Here is a 15,127-nt window from a genome sequence, read left to right as displayed (position 1 = left end):
CCCCCCCCCAAAAAAAAAATCCTTCTTGAGTGATATTCAGGATGACAAGTTCTGTGAGACAGAAGAGCTCACTGCAGCTAGAGCAGATTTTGTGGGGCCAAGATGACACTGTAGGATAATTCAAGCAATAGAGGTTGTGGTATAATTTCTCAACTGGAGAAGCCAAAAATTCTCTCAATCTCTCTCTCTCTCTCTCTCTCTCTCTCTCTCTCTCTCTCTCTCCAACTTACTTTAGCTATTTTTGGGTACCAATTATACACAGAAAAGCTAAATTCAGTTTGTTAATGTCAGACTGTAGATACTTGTGATCTGGCAAAGGGCAATTGTTTTTGCAATTTTGAAGCTTGTCATCAGGATTAATGAGCCTGGAGAAAAATGTTTTGAGCAATGTTTCGTCCTCCAAAGACCCCTGGGGTCCAGATCTGGTGAGGCTGGGCACTCTCCCAGAGTTGGTCAGGCACATCCCATGATCCCATATTGCCTGGCCAGCTGCCAGACCCACGGCTCACTCTTTCCCCCTCCAACTCTACAGAAAAGTTCAGAAAGTGCAGGTTGCTCCCACGGGTTACCTGGCAGATACCCAATCCTCCTGCAGAAGAGGTTGACCCTGAAGCTGGGGACTGGAACATTCCCCTGGGGACTCATAGGACTTCTCTTTGCAATCTGAGGAGCTACCGGTTCGGTGCTTTCCAATGGAGGGATGCCACTTCTCTCAGAACGCTCTCTTCTGCAGCCACTCTCTTCCTGAGAACCTCAAACTGTGGTGCAGCAGGTGCCACAAAGAGAAAAGTAACTTAACAAAGAATTAAATAAATAAATAAATTTTTTAAAAAAGAGAGAAAAGTAGTCATCAGGGGGAAAAGCTGAGGGAGAAAAGTCGAGGTCATCATGGAATCTTGCCCATGTCCCTGCAACTCTGTGAGTGCTGTGTACCTCCCTCTCTGGGATGGAGGTCAAAGTGTCACAGTCTCATGTAATTAGCACCATGGCCTTCAACTTTCAAAGCAGGTGTTGTTTAGTTGTTGTGCCTACATGCTCTCTTCATCGTAACAGGTAGCAACCTTTCTCCATTCTTCCACGAGTTCATAATAATTCTCAGCTTTTGGTGTATCTCTGAAGGTTTTGTGATGCTTCTAAAAGCCATGCATACCCGTGTCCCAAATATAGAAGGCCACTGCATAGTTTTACAATGGGCGCTGTGCTGTGAGTTGCTGTTGAGTCTAGTCTGCCTAGCACTGCTTATCAGTTCAAATGGAATCATTTCATCTCCTCCACGGGCAATGCCTCCCCACCACACTGTATGGGAAGGGTATCCTTCTCCTCTAACCACAGTGTCAACATAAGGCCAACGGAGGCCACTGTCTTAGATCAGGGTGCTGTTGCAACCAACCACTACCTAAACTGCACAGTAACAGAAGCTTATTTATTAGGTATGGAGGCTGGAAGAATAAGGTCAGGGGTCAGCTCAGTTCAGCTCTGGGGAGGACCTTCTGCTGGTTGTAGGCTACCGATTTCTTTCTGTATCTTCACCTGACAGTGGGAAAGTCATGTGGGAAACTTGCCTTCTGTCACATTAGAGGTTAGGCTTCAAAATATTCTGTGAATAACAGCTGCCTAGATCCCCCTGAGTAGAGAAAACCAAGAATGGCCATTCATTGGACTGATCTACCTGAAGTGGCCCCAAAGTGAGTATCTATCAATTCCATATGAGCCTTCCCTTTGTAGCCATTCCAGGTCCTGGCTCTTCTGGATTCTTTTCATTCTTTGAGTACTCTATGCTTTTCCTAACAAATTTCTTGCACTAGGCAAATGTAACATGTTTACAACTTAATAGCCCTGACTGCCCTAGCAGCCATGGTTGTCAAGAGTTCAGCATGTATGCCAGACTGTGGCCCTGAGCTGGAAAGCGCTGCGTGGCTGTGTGTTGGGATCTGGGTTAAGAGCTCCGTGCATGTCCCTGTTATTGAGGTTCCATAATCCAACAAGTGAAGAAGTGAAAGATGAGTCATAGAGTTAGCAAATGGTAACTCTGGTGTTTGAAACTATTTCCAAAGCCCCTCAATCTCTCAGATTGGCTATGTTCTCATAGCTATGTTCTTTTCTCTGGCTCTCCCATGGTCCTGTGATTATCTTTAACTTCTGTTTCTTGCCTTTTATTTTTGCCTATTAGGTGTTTATCAAATCAACTGCATTGTGAATAAGAAGCTCCTTGAGCATTGGTATTGTGTTATGGCTGGTGGTTTTATATGGCCTAGAGTAGGCTATGTAGTTCATGTTTCTGCCTTTTCATAGAGAACACAGACATGTCCTCATGTTTGTTGAATGAATCAATGAAGTTAACTACTTTAAAGGGTAAATCGGTGAGTGAGCAGTTGTTGATGAGCTGTGACATAGAGGAAGTGCTGACATGGGCTTGTATAAACACGGGGCTGTGAAACCATTTCTTTTTCTGAAGAATCATCAATTAATGATTCTCTGGCCCTGGACATATCCTGAGCTGACCACTGACCTTCCCCACACATTCCACTGTCCTTCCTACTGTGGATCAAGCAGTTGAGGAGGGGATTGCATGACTTGTCCTCACAAGCTTAGAGAACATCACAAGATCTTAGTCACTTAAATATGGACTCTCGGTAGGCCCGGGCAATAGGCGAGATGTTGCTGACACACAGCCTCACAATTCTCATGGTTTACCTGTTTGCCCGCTTAAGGAAGTACTGTTTCTTCTAGCATAGTCATTTGCATTCCAGTAAGTAAACAGTTAGCATCCTTTTGGTCTCTTAAGTGAAATGAAAGAGAATCCAGACTGTGCTGGGCCACCATACAAAGTATTATTATTACACACCAACTTCATGCTTGAGCTTGATGTTGAATTAATGAGACAGAGTCCCAGGCCGACAAGGTTTACAGCCAGGTAGTAGAGACTGAGCTTTTAACAGGCTATTTCATCACCATGTGACCAGAGATCAACAGCACAGATCCAGCCCCACCACATGAAATGGGGCTGCCTAGAGTTTTCTTGGCAACTTTCTTCATGCAGAATTGTCCTCTTTAGGCTTTTACTTAACTCTGTGAAAATCTGTGTCCCAATTATTCCCTACCCCAAACACTTTGCTTCACCATAGTTGGTACCGGGTTATAAATGACTACAGTATTACATAGGCAAGCCAGTTAAGATATGGCTTAGGTTTTAGGCAGTCATATCTTTTTAGCCACCATCAATTGAGTATTTACCATATACCTAAAAGCATCATGGAAGAATATCATGGAAGCCTAACTCAAAACTGGTTTCAGTGTGCAGATATTTTGATCACCAGCTTCAAGGGGTTCAGAAACCTCCTGGTGATATCACTGGAGTGAAGACGGGCTGCAAATCCAGGCTTCTGACGCTAGGGTGTGTTATCACTATAAACCTGTTTCAGTGTCATTCATGAAGATATGATTGGACCACGAGGACTCAGGCTTTAGTGAATTAATTCATCCACTGATGGATTCCTAATCTGATGGCTTTGCAGGAGGTGGAGAAAAACAGGAGGAAGCACACAACTAGGGTGTGTCCTGGAAGGCGTTCACTTTCCCCATCTCCTCTCTTTCCGTCTGTTTCCTGGCTGCTGTGGGGTAAGCACAGGGTACCCTGCCCTCTGTGTGTGATGTTCTGTCTTGCTTCTGATCTAATGGAGATGGAACCAGCCAACTGTGGGCTACAGCCTCTGCCTCTGTGAAGCAAAATAAACTCTCCCATCTTTTCAATTATTTTTGTCACTGTTCTGTCACAGGACAAAACTCATTGACATATGCCTTCATTCTTTATTTCTTTAGTGTGTATGTGTGTCTGTATGTGTTTGCTCACCTGTGTGTGTTTGTATGTTTGTGTGTGTAGATGTGTTTGTGTGTGCGTGTGTGTTTATGGGCTTGTATGTGCCATGGAGTGCAGGTAAAGGTAAGAAAACCTGGGGTGTTGCTTCTCCCCTTCCACTTCTTTTTTTACATGGTTTTCCTCATTATTCATGTGTACATACTCCAGGCTAGCCGGCCTGCCAGCTCTCAAGGAGTCTCCTGTCTCACCATAGAAGCGTTGACTTACAGATGTGAGCTACTGTGCCCATATTTACGTGGTTCTGGGGAGTCAAAAACAAGTTCTCACTTTTTTGAGGGGTAAGATCTTCACCCACGGAGCTGTTTCCCCAGTGCATTCATTAATAAAGTTACAGAAAATTTCCAAGAAGAGTTGCAGTAGTTGCTCTTGATAGTAGGTTAGGGACGATCTCCAATTAATGTGGTAGAACTCAGAGGCCCGAACAAGCTGGTGGAATGGAGAACTCCTGTCCTACTAATAATTGCACATGATAGGTCCAGCTCCCGGAACTCAGCCTTGCTCTCCCCTCCAGGCCTTGAAGGTTTCTCTTCTCCACAGAGCCCCATTAAGCATGTCTCCTGGGGAATCAAACCGACTTTCTAATCCCCTCCTGTTATTTACCCTGTCCTCAAATAGGTGTCACATACACAGTGAGTCCCCAAGAAATCTTCCTGAAGACGAGCTTGTATTGAAGACCTTGTTAATAGTAGGCCCATTCTCAAGACACATAATTGTATTGCATGCAGCTCTGTCCTTTAAACAGATGTCTAAAATCAAACTAAATTCCCTTCCCAGCAACCCCCTGTGGTTGCCATAAAACTCTTCACAGCATGCCTTGGTATATGTTTTTTTGTTTGTTTGTTTGTTTCTGAAAATGGCACTCAGAAAGGCTTTCAGTTCAAATCTGAGACACACATTTTGATTGGGCATAAGCGCTGCTATTTTGAAATTAGAAAATTAAGTTGTGTGCACATGCCCATGCATACACACACACACACACACACACACACACACACACACACACACACACACCACTTCATTTCAAAGGGTTTGTTTATTTCCTGAGCCTCACAAAGATGTCATTCAGTAAAAAATACCCTGAAAAATCACCTATGGCAAATTCCTGCCAGACTTGGATCTCAGAAGGGCTGTCTCCTTCCAGAGCCGGTTAGAAAATCTGCGGTACATAATTAAATCAAAGTCGTTTGTTAGATTGCCCCGTAGACTTCCTTCAAAGCTTTGAACCTCAGTGTATGTACAGCCAAATCATCTCAGCAGCCACTCGGATTTGTTTACCCGGCTGCCCAGGCAGCTCCACAGGGCCTCCAGCTCTGCAGGGCCTCCCGGGCGGGCTCTGGACCACCTCTCTCACCTCCATTGTTCTAAGTATGTCCAGATGGCTCCAGCTTGCCTCTGGGCATTCCAGAGCCCTGTTGGGGAAGCCTGGGACATTCAGGGGTACAGTTGTACACTGCCCATTGTGAAATCCCCACAGCCTCACAGATAACCAGGTCTTTAGAATTGTGCTATATGTTTTTATTGGAAATAGGGCAGTTGGTTTGACTGGATTCTGGTGAAGAAATCTGAAGTCATTCCGGAAATACTGAGTGTTGTTTGTGACGCTCTAATTTGACCCCACAGAGCTAGGAGGTCCCCAGCTGTACACACTCTTCTGATTTGTCACTGTGGTAGCCAGTGTCTAGACGTGGTGCTAAGACATAACAGGTACCCCACACATGTTTGCAAAGTGGCTGAGAAGTGGTAAGGAATTCTTTCCATGAGCCAGCAGCGTCACCACGGGTACACGGTTTCCTTTCTCTACCCAACCAAAGTGACTAATCAGAGGACATGACTGTCCAGGTATCTGACCCAAGCCCCAAGCTTTTTCACGAGGGCCGGCATCTGTCCCATCTTTCCTTGCATATACAGAAGACTCAGTGTCAACTTTCTGAGGAATGCCTCCAAGAATAGTTTGTTTTCTTCCAAGCATTACTCTGTGGACATTCCTGTAACCAAAGAACTGTTCTTTTCAAATTTTAAATATTTATTTACTGTGGTGTGGTGTGTGTGTGTGTGTGTGTGTGTGTGTGTGTGTGTGCGCGTGTAGGTCAGAGGACAACTTTCAGGACTCAGTTCTCTCCTTCCAGTGTGGATTCTGTGGATCAAACTTATGGCATCAAGCTTGGCAGCATTTTTCCCCACCAAGGCCTCTTGCTTGCCTGAAATGTTTTTCTCAAATAACCCCATGCAAGCTGTGCTACCACGCTGACAGCACAGTGCTAGGGAGTCTATGTCAGCCTGCCATATTCCCAGGGAGGAGCCTGGACATGACTCCTGGTACTCTGCTCCCACAGCCCCACAGGTCTCTGATTCTCTGTGTGCCTTGCTGAAGCCACACCCCTAGCACCTGTGGGTGGGCACACACCCCACCTGGCTTTTGCTAACACAGTTAGTGAGCCACATGGTACCAATAAGCCCACAGCGCATTCAGACAGCCTGAGGGAGGCTGGGAGAAGCCTTTGGCAGCCGTCTCACCCTCTCTAGAGTATGATTCTCTGCATTTCTCTAAGTGCTTCTGGTATGGTCGATTTCTCAGCCAAAACGAACAACACTGTTGTTGGACAGGTCTCAACTCACTCGAAAAGTGGCTCTCAGTAGTTCTCCACCCACTGAGACCCTCCACACATTTTATCAACACACCAATGGGCTCTACAGGGTCTCTACAGGGTCCTTTGGTCCTGCTGCGCCTGGTGGAATTCTGCCTTCTCCAAGAAGCTCCCCGCCCACGTCACCATTCATCACCTGGTTGTTGCTCGTGAGCTGGACAGTGAGGCATGCAGGGCAGGGAGGGGCTGACTCACCCTGCATACTAAGCACCAAGCCCCAGCAGTTGGCCCAGGACAGGCATTTATTATTCTGTGACTTTCATTCATGTTTCTCCAAGTTCTCACAGTTAAGGAGGCGAGTGCCTTGACAGCTCATCCTGCACGCATTAATGAGATACCAGGCACCCAAGGCAGACGAGATCGGATGAGAGAAATGAAAGTGACTTAGATCTGGGTGAGAGGCTTCAGTTTACTCATGCTGTGGGTTATTCCAGTTGAAATCAAGCTGTGGATGATGGTCAAAACCCTTACAGAATCAGGGGACAGAGAGTTCTCCCAGGGACATGTTCACGAGTTCTGTGTGCCTGCTCTAATGCATGCAGGGCATTGGGAACTGCCCCTCCGACCCCTCAGTGCTCTCACACTCAGACTAGGCTCTGAGAGTCATTACTCATAACCCGTCTCTGCTTCAAAAAGACTGCCCCCAGCATCCCACTCCAATAACACCAGCTCTATTTCCACTGCCCTTGTCCTTCTCGTTCATTTGGACTCCTTTCTTTGTTTTACTCCATCTCCTATTGTGACTTCTCTCTCATATACAGCAATTTATTATCTGCAGTATAGGTCTTTCCTGTAGGTCTTTCCCTTATTGCCAAGATTCTAAATCCTTTTCCTTTCCCTCCTTTACATCTCCAACAAAACCAAAGTCCCAGGGAAGCCAGCCCTCCTTTTCTAAGTGCTGCACCTGTGTCAAAGCACTGAGCACTGTGGTTCTTGGCTGGTATGACAGTTGTCAAATAGCTGACCAAAAAGTGAGTTTAGGAGGACTGGAATGTAGCTCTGTGGTAGAGCACAAGCCTAGGACATGCAGGGTTCCAGGTTTAGTCCCCAAATACCTCAACAACAAATTCAAAGGGTGGGGAGGAGAAGAAAAGCCCACGTGTGCCACTAAATGTGGAAGGACTCATTCTGGCTTATAGTCTGAAAGGATACCCTCCACCATGTCAGGGAAGGCTGCATAACAGATAGCAGAGAGCAGACAGTAATCAACTGGGGGAAAACCTCAAGGTCCACCCCTCAGCAACATGCTCCTTTCAGCTAGACCCCTCCTCCTAAAGGTTCCATGACCTTCCCAAACAATACCACACCAGCTGAGAACCAAGTGTTCAAACACAGGAACCTGTGGGGGACACTTTGCATACAAACTATAGCAGGTCCAGAGGTGAACCGTCTGAGAACAGAGCACACTGGCTGTGTGTGCTGTCCTGCTATCCAGCTCATCCTTGTGTCCTTGATGCCTTCCAGAGGTCACCTTGGCTCCTCTGGTCTGCTTCTTCCCACTCTCCACAATTATCTGAACTGTGTGTGCTTTCCTTGTGCCTTCAGTCTTGTTCCCAGATGTCAACAGAGGCCGTTGCTTCCTCCTTGTCAGAGTAAGGACTGGAAAAGAAGTCTGTGAGCTTCTAACACCAAACAAATGAACCACCAACATCCACCCATACCCTACCTTCCTTTCTCTCTAGCTGCTCCTGCTCTGGGAAGCAGAAGAGAGGGAGAAGGGGGCAGAGAAGGGGATGGAGGAGGAAGAAGAAGAGAAAAAGGTCACTGAAAGGTGAGAGGAAAGAAGGTAATAAGAGCCAACCCATCTTCGCAGCTTCCTTATCTTCTCACTATTATCTTTTTCCTTCTTTGTTATTAAATATTTCAAACCACATCCCTATGTACTACGTGGTCTCCACCTCCTGGTTTTGTTTTTGTTTATTTGTTTTCTTTTGTGTTTTGGAGACAGGGCTTTACTATGTAACCCTGGCTGTCCAGAAATATATTACTTGGACCAGAGGGGCCTTGAACATACAGCAGTAATCCTTCTAACTCTGTCTCCTGAATACTGGGATTACAGACATGCACCACTATTCCTGTTTTATGGTTTGGAAGGCCTTAAACTGCATGAAGCAGTAGCAGCAGAATTTCTCACAGTTCTGGAGGCTGAGTGGTCTGGAATCAAAGGAGATTCAGGATCTGGTGAGGACCTGCATCCTGTTCATGTACTATTTCCTCCATGATGGAGGAGGCAGAAGAGCTCTCCTGAGCTCATTCCTATGGGCAAAAATTCTTCTGGGATTCTTCTCTAATCATCTCTCAAAGGCTTCCTGATCTCATTCCATTGTGAGTTATGATTTCAGTATGATAATTTTAGGGAGACCCAGACAATCATCCTTCACTCCATCCCTCACATACACATATGCCTGCATGTCCACAGCTCTGACTAACAGCCTGGATACCCTGCATGACTGTTTCTGCCTGGGTCTCAGCTGACATTACAGCAGCATCTGTAGTCTTTTCTTGAAAATCATCCTCCACCGAAGCTTTGGCTCATGGCCTTCCTGCTGTTTACTTTCTCCCTGTTAATTTCATTCTTGCCTGTGGCTTTAGTTAACAAAAGCCAAGGAATATACATATCTTCACCCTGGTCTACAGTGCACCTCCTATTTGATAATATCTCTGGAATGCTGACTAATGCCTGGGTAATGCTCAGTTTCTGCATCTGGGAACATGGTATGGTTTCACCCACTTCACTCAGTCCCATCGATGAGATTTATCATTTCCCACCCTGCCATCTATCCTGTGATAACAAATTGGGGCAGAGCAGAATCGCAACTATGCTATGTGTGCTGGGTATAAAAGAGAAGGGCTCAGCTTCACGATGTCATTGGGTTCAGAGAGTCCCTCAGGATGATCAGCGGAGCAGAAGGTTTCACTGGGGGACCCCTGCTGTATTCTGAGGCTTCAGCATTTTCAGTCACCCTTCAGACATCTACACCTTCAGAAGCCAACTTGTGTAAAGAATGGACAGCAGGGGTGCAGGGGTTCCTACCTTCCTAGAAGTCTAAGCTTTCACATATGCAGTATCATCCAGTCCTCACAAATAGCCAGTCGGGGCTAGTTAGCCAGTAAGCTCCTTTTCAGGGAGGTAAATTGACTTTCACAATGTCTCACATCCAATAAATACATGACACTAGTCAGCCCAGAAGCTGTGACTTTCGATTCTTGCCCAGAAGTCCCGAACCCCCAAGAAGTATAAGAAAAGGTGTGGGCTCAATCTCCACCACTGGGAAAGCAGCATGGCAGGGTAGGTAAACAGAGGTTTACACGGGTGAATTGGCTGGGCTTGAGTTTTGTACAGTGAGCGGAAGAAGCTGGCCCTGGAAGCATGGGCAATTTGCTGAACATCTCTAAGCCTCCATTTATCACTATTACAACAAAGATAGTAACAGAGCCCACTTCTTCTGGCTGCTTTGAAGGGTTAGTGTGCAATGTTTTCACAATGTGTGCAAACTACAAGCATCATTTGGGAACCTGTAAGAGCCCAGCTGCTGTGGGTGACCCAGGGAGGGTCATCACCAGTGTATAAGCAAAGGTCTATGAGCAGGAAGAAAGTCCTGCGATCTGTGCAGAACCCTGTCCTGCAGGGAAAAGGCTAGATGTTCTCAGCCTTGGATAAAAGTAGAGGAGGGTAAACCCTCCTCCCTGTTTTCCTCTGAGGGAGCAGCGGAATGTAATAAGCCAGTGGGCACAGAGGGAGTCAGGATTTTGAGACAGTCAAAGGAGGTTCAGTAGACGGCCTTAGTGGGAATTTCTGCAGCTGAGAAGAGGGGGTCTCTGTGCCCAGGAAGTCCATTCCGAAGAGAATTTGAACTTGATCCTGGGACTTTGCAGTTAACTTAGAGATGGCTTCCTCAGGTCTGCATGTATGGACACGGGTTGATACACATCTTCTTGTGCTTAGCCTGTTGTAAAGGGGTTTCCTTCCACCCCTCTACATAAGGTAATGGCAAAGTCTCTAGGAAAGATGGTCAGGGCCCAAGATGGGGCCCGATATACATTTGTCTAAGAATACAGTACACAGAGACACTGAAGATACAGGCCCCTCCTTCTGCCCAGTCCAATTTCATCTCTCCACTTCACTACAACCACAACGGTGTGTGACCCCAGGTGTCCTAAAAACCCCCACAGGCTGCTGTGGGCATCTACTGCCACCTACAGGCCCCACATGGCACTGCCTCTCCTGTCCTACACTGCAGGGCATTGCCCTGCATTTATCTACTCAGAGGAAATACCACTGTGCACTCCCAGTCTGACTACTGACTGCTGGAATTCATCAAAGACAGTGAGGAGGGCTGTAAAACGGTTCATTGTGTAAAGACACCTGTCACCAAGACTGACAACCTGAGTTTGATACCTGGGCTCACATGGTCGAAAGAAGGAACCAAATCCCACAAATTCTTTTCTGACTTCTACAGCTATGCTGTGGCCAGCTCCATTCTTACACCATACACACAAGCACATAAAATAAATCAATAATAAGGTAATAATTTTGAAATGCCCTTGTTCTTTCTATATTCATAATGGAGCAGGTACCTTATGCACGACAGTGAAACGAATGAATGAATGAATGAATGCTTTGGAGTTTCTGATCTTTCCTTTAGAGGTTTCCATCAGCTGTGGGGAAAGACCACACTGAGAGGCAGCAACAGAGAACATTCCTCAGTTCCAGTCTGAGTGTCAACACGATGGGCTCCTGGCAGACCATAGGGGGAAGAATCAAGATTGCTCACAGTCCAAAGCGTTGACTAGCATGGGCCAGAGTTAGCCTCCTGTCTTCTTTTCAGGTGACGGATGTCTTCTTAAGGGACATCCATCAGTGACTGTCCGCCTGCCCTTCCCAAGAAGAGAAGCACAGATGTAAAGAGCAGAAGGAGAGGGAGCGTGGGAGAGACGGTGAAGACTCCCTGGGCCCCTGCTGGAGAGTGGACAGCACTTTCCCTTCTCCACTCCGCCTTACCCTTCCTCCAGTACCTGAACCACCAGTGTGACTCCCCAGAACTCAAAAAAGATGTACAGCCTGGGAGAGTTTCATCAGCCTTCCGGACGTCTGACACCACCCGCCAGATGTCTGTGGCCTGTGCGTAGAGGCTGCGAGGCACCGAGGGACAGCAGTGTGTTCTACACCCCAGGTCCACCAGCTCCCTGAGGCTGTGCATAGGGACTCTTGGAAGAAAGAAGCCATGAAGATGCTAAGGCATAGAACATCGGAAGCAGACAATACTACCTGGGTTCAGCCCCAAACTACCCCGGAAACATTAGGTCTCAAACAAGGCCACTTGTGTATTTTTCCTTATCCTTCCCAGGCACTACATACATTGGGGGGACCCACTGCAGAGGTGTCTTTCACAGTCAAAGGAGCTCTCATTATCCTCTCCCCAAGATAGCATGAACTGGGCATGCTTGCTCTCCTGCATCCGCTTGAGTGTGGGAGGTAGAAACTACATGTTCAGCAGTGGGTGAGGGGAGATAAGATGGAGAGAGGTGGACGTCGTCCCTCTTGGTAGCACTGAGGAATAGTGGACAAGAGCCCTCCAGAAGGACAAGTCATAACGCAGATTTCACGTAAGGCCTGTGGGTCTCCAACTTGGCAGCCCATGTCACCGGCAGAACTTTTAAAATCCCAGGCCACATCCCACACCAGTTAAACCAGAACCTCCAGCAGAGTCGCCCTGGCAGCAATGTTTTCAAAACTCCCTCGGGCACTCCAATGTGCAGCCACGTTTGCAAGTCGCTGCGCTCACCTCCTCCCTCTTCATTCTCTCCTCACGTGTCCCCTTGCTTCCATGCTCCTGCAGTCGTGTGATCCTTCATACGCAGTCGGCTTAGAGGAGTCTGGCAACCTGTCTGGGGTTGGGAGCGGAGCAAACTATAAGCTCCTCGGAGCTGTCATGCTGCCTAAGCTATTGTTTGCCTGGTGTCTGGCTTGCCCAGGGCAGGTATGAACCATGTGAGGCCAAGCTGGATTGTTGTTCCAAGTGGGGAAGATAGTCTGAGATGGTTCCTGAATGTAGGCAAAGCGAAGAGGAAATAGTCGTGGGTGGGGCAGTGGGGTTGATGTTCTGGGAGTCTTCCTAGAATGATGACTTATTCCCCCCTGCACATACATAGGCTCTCTGACCCCTGGACACCAGCTTCATTCACAAGTTCTACACAGGCTCATCCGCATGACAACTGGGTTGGCTTCACCCTGGCACTCGAAAGTCCGAGGCCCCAACAAGCCCTGCCCTGCCCAAGACCAGAGCTGGAGTGATCTGAGAGTCCCTCTCCCCTGCAGAACCTAGTGCTGCCACTGAGGAGCCTAGGGCACGGATATCCTGTTAGTTGCTTGCTCCGCCCTGACCCGCACCGTGCTTCGCTCCTTCCCTGCTTTGAGGACAGATGATTAAAGACTTCCTATCCACAACCCAGCGCATCTGGCTTCACTGGGGTTTGGAACACAGGAACGTGTAGCTTGGTGTTCGTGTGTGGACAGGAATGTGACACACGCTGACAGACTCTACTCACAGGTCCCTGCGTGCAGCCAGGATGCCATCCATCCCCTGTCAGCAGGACTCCCAGGACCTTGTTTACACAACCCTGGGTGGGAAATTTGCAGACAGACAGCCCCTGTGCCTCCTGTAGCCCCTCAGGGACCTAGGCTGATCCTGAAGCTGTATTCTGTGGGCTTTCAAGATGTTCCGAGTTCCCAGAAGCCCTCTTTGAACAGGAGCATTGCAGTACAGAGGTAGCCAGCCCTGGCTTGCCCCGCCTTCAATATTCCCCAGGCCCCCCTTCTCATCTCCAGACCTTTGCCCTATACAGTCATTTACACAAGCCATCTAAGGCACCACCACCTAAAATGTAGAACAGCAGAGACCCAGTCAATGCAAACACTTTATATGTGGGGAAGCTAAAGCCCAGGATTACTCAGAAATGTGTAAATATTAAACCCAGAACCCAGCTTGTCTTTCTCCGGCTTTCCACCAAATCATGTGCTTTTGTATCCATTGCAGGTGCTAAGCTTCACTCGTTCTGGCAGCGGCCAGGTGGACACAAGCTGTTGTTTTCCCTTTCATAGGCCGCACCTCCTGTGGCTGAAGTCTCTCTTCCCCCTCTTACCCTTGGGATGGCTGTGAGGGAAGAAAGCAGAGCCATCTTCGAATGGCTTCATTTTGTCAGTGCAGGAAAATCAGAGGCAATGTCTTTCCCAACTGTAAATAAATAAGATTGCCGCTCTGGCCACAGTGCAAGCGCTAGCCATCCACACATGGTCCCTGCACTGGACAGTGTGACTGAGGAACAAATGCAATATCACAAGAGCTCTGCCAGGTGGAGCTGGATCTGGGCAGCAAACACACAGAGCCATTGTGGAGGAGAGGCTCAATTTAGAGGAATGGAAGTTGCCCCCTCTTTGGTAGGCACTTTCCTGTGTCAACCAATGGGACACAGTGACTATTTTGGGGAACTCTGAAGCAAAATAGGACCATGGGTGACCCCAGGTCTTGATGTGGAAAGAAAGCTGGAAACCAGCAGCTCATGAGGCGACAGAACGATCAAAAGGGAACCGTGCCAGCGAAGGAGCTTTTCCAGGGTGGCCTGGCTTCTCTCTATGTCATTTCCTACCCACAGAAAGTCTATTCTAGACACCTTGTTATCTCTCCCCTCTGCCCACACAGCCTGCTGTAGCCGTGCCAGGCTCCCGAAGGAGGAGCTTCCCTACTACCAAACCCTTATACTCAAAGGCCCTTGGCTTAAGATGTCTGCTCACCTACCTACTTCCTACATCCTGGTGCTCATAACTACTTCCTGTATACCTGCTGCTTTTCCCCTGGAATGGTCCAGCCAGCAGTCCCACTACCACCACCACTATCACCAGTGTCCCCTTTGTGAACCGGGAAGGAGTGAATAGAGAGATGAGCGGAAATGGGGCGGCACCCTGCAGCAGGGATAATGCTTCAAGAGTGTTTTCCAAGAGTCTGGACCTGGGACAAGGAACATAGGCCAAAGCCCTTAGAGCAGCAGGATCTCCATATTGCAGAACGTGGCTGAGCTCATGAAGACTCCTCTCCTGCCCCTGCCAGGGGCTACCATGACAGAAAGCCTGAGTCTAGTGGCTTAGGAAAGGAGGAGGAACCCTGGGATACCCTTGCTGCGACACTGGGGTTACTGACTCATTGGCCATCATCACCATCTGTTTCAAGCGGCAGTAACCGTAGCAGAACTATGTCTCATGGGTCCAGACAGTGCCTGAGTTTCTGGTAGCAGACTGCAAACATGCAGCTAAAGCTGGTGGCTAGCTCTAAAGTCCTCAGCCTTCCCTTCTCCCTCTCTTGTTGCCTTTCCTAATCCTTCTCTTTCCCTCTTCTCAGGGGCTAGTGCTTGGCTGTGAGAAGTTGATTTGATGATAACGGTAGCACCACCAACCCCCTGTGCTAACATCTTAATGTGATGAAGCTGTCCTTATGAGGTTGGGGGAGGGGTAAGGAACTGTTCGTGTGGCCCTTCCACATAAGTGGACCCAAACAACAGCCTCGACAGTTCCTTGGGCCTCATCCAGGAATTGCAATGGCACCGGGGGTCC

The sequence above is a fragment of the Psammomys obesus genome, unplaced genomic scaffold (assembly GCF_907164565.1).
Source record: "Psammomys obesus unplaced genomic scaffold, mPsaObe1.curated_primary_1811, whole genome shotgun sequence".
NCBI lineage: Eukaryota > Metazoa > Chordata > Mammalia > Rodentia > Muridae > Psammomys > Psammomys obesus.
This window is presented reverse-complemented; position numbering follows the sequence as displayed.